This window comes from Rhinopithecus bieti, unplaced genomic scaffold (genome assembly GCF_001698545.2).
Source record: "Rhinopithecus bieti isolate Rb0 unplaced genomic scaffold, ASM169854v2 scaffold_2538, whole genome shotgun sequence".
NCBI lineage: Eukaryota > Metazoa > Chordata > Mammalia > Primates > Cercopithecidae > Rhinopithecus > Rhinopithecus bieti.
In genome coordinates this window covers 5805-8571 of record NW_016803716.1, presented here as the reverse complement: position 1 = coordinate 8571, position 2767 = coordinate 5805, and positions in this window count along the sequence as shown.

The following is a 2767-nucleotide window of genomic DNA, read 5'->3' as shown; positions in this document are numbered from 1 at the left end:
ATGCATATATATTATGTACACATATATTATATACGTATATTATATGTTATATATATGCAAAACAATGGAGTTGGATCTTTTCCTCATGTAACATACAAAAATTAACTGAAAATGAATCAAAAACCTAACCATAAGAGGTGAAACTATAAAACTCTTAGAAGAAAACATGACAGGGAAGTTTCACAAGATTGGATTTGGCAATAATTTATTGGATATGACAATAGCACAGGTGGAAAAAATAGATAAATTGGAGTTCAACAAAATTAAAACCTTTTGTGCATCAAAAGACACTATCAACAGTGAAAAGGCAACCTACAGAATGGGAGAAAATATTTGCAAATAATATATTTGATATGGCATTAATATCCAGAACATATGAAAAACTCCTACAACTCAACATCAGCAAAACACAAAACCCAAGTCAAAAATGGGCAAAGGACTTGCAGAGCCATTTCTTCAAAGAATGTATGTAAATATCCAATACACACATGAAAAGACACTTAACAACATAGTCATTAGGGAAATGCAAATCAAAACCATAATGAGATACCACTTCACATCCATTAGAAAGGCTATTAACCAAAAAAATAATAATAATAACCAGTGTCGGCCAGGATGTGGAGAAATTGGAACCCTCCTACATTGCTGGCAGGAATGTAAAATGGTGCAGCTGCTGTGGAAAACATGGCAGTTCCTCAAAAAGCATAAAATTACCATATGACCCAGCAATTCCACTCCTAGGTATATACCCCAAAGAAGGGAAAACAGGGACTGTAACAGACACTTGTACACCACCATTCATAGCAGCATTATTCACAATAGCCAAAATGTGCAAACAACCCAAATGTCCATCAACAAATGAATGAATAAACAAAATTTGGTGTATACACACAATGAAATATTATTCAGCCTTAGAAAGGAATGAAACTCTGATACATGCTACAACATGGATGAACCTTGAAAACATTATGCTAAGTGAAAGAAGCCAGTCACAAAGGCCACATATTGTATGGTTCCACTTATATGAGGTACCTAGAGTAGTCAAACTCATAGAGACAGAAAGTAGAATAGAGGCTACCAGGGGCTAGGGGGAGAGGGTAATAGGGAGTTGTTTTATGGGTTCAAAATTTCTGTTTGAGATGATGAAAAAGGTTCTGGAAATGCAAAGTGGTGATAGTTGGACAACATTGCGAATGTACTTAATACCTCTGAATAGTACTCTTAAAATGGTAAATTCTAAGTTATCTGTATTTTACAATAAAAAAATGAAGAAAAGAAAATCCAGCCAAATACAATGTCATATGGTTTAGGCTATACGTTACACCCCCACCAGCGGTTTTAGTCTCAACTCTCAAGTCAAGCTCACCACCAACTGATGCCTTGCACTCTCTGGAGCTACCCAGAGGGTGCACCTTGGCTCCCAGGGTACATTTGGCCTACAGGACTGCCCCCTTTTGAGATCTTCCACTTAGTTAATGGGATAGGAAATAAGCAGTTTTGAGTTAAAAGAATAGGTTTATTATCACAGTGTAACTCCTTAAATTAAAATCCATATAGTCCAGGTCTTTCTTCTTCCTTTGTTTGGGTTTCTCTTTTCTAACACCTGTCCTTTAGTTTTCAAACTGTAATTTTTTCTAACTTCCTGGTTCTGCTTCATTAGGGCAAAACCTTATTATATTACATTTCCTCGTAATATTTCCCATTGCTCTCTCTCCCCACTCCCCCTGCCCTAGAAATATCTGATAAGTATACTCATTGTTTACTAGGACACTTATCTTAAACCATAGATAAATTTTCCTGGATAAATTGATATTATTTAATATTTTCAGGGCTACAAATTTAAAAGTTCTATAGGCAAGGGGTTAAACGCTCCATACCTGTAGAAATACTTTCCGGGCTAATGGCCAAACTAAAATAAAAGAGGAGGGACCTTTGATAATATGTTCCCTAGAGAAGGCTTTGTGATTGAATGGAATGAGCAAAGTCCACAATTAGCTACTATTTTAATATAAAATATGATAACTAAAAATCTAAGTAGGTGGTCCCACTTCATCTTTATGACAACAGGCAGAAAATGTAGCTAGGGAGAACAAGAGAGAATTAAATGATCACTGTTGATAATGTGCTATTGCTCATGGATATTCGACCAAATTTTAAACACCAGTGCCTGACAACATGCTCAGAAGTAGTCTGTCCCTCCTGCTCTGTGGGAATCTCTCTGAAACTGACCTATTCCCAGGCAAAGACTTGGATGCAGCGTCCTGTAAGGATAGCAAGAGTAGCCCCAGCCTTGGATCATCCCTGAGTTCTGGGGACATAAAGGAGTCTAAAGTAAAACTACCATGTATCTGCCCACTCAAAGGGAACAAGCTACCTGGTCTTAGTCATGGTAAATGGGGCTTAGTCACCAATCAATGCCACAGACATTAGAAGGAGAACACCGAGGATAAGCTAGTTATGAGCGTTATCAACTCAAAGACTGTTTAATATTAGTAACTGCACAAAAGTCTTGAAAACTTGCAGCCCATGTATGAAAGAAACTTGACAGTTGTCTCAAAATTGATCATCTTTTTTTTTTTTTTAACCCCAAATTGTTGTTTATTTTCATGAGGGGGGGGAAGAATCCTTTATGATAGTGAAAATATACATTTTTTTAAATACAATAGCTGCCAACAATATACTGGTGTTGATGTTCCAAAGAGAAAAGAAAATACATACATGCTATAATAAGCTTTCATTTGCCTGTTCAAGAAATTCTAAAGAAAAT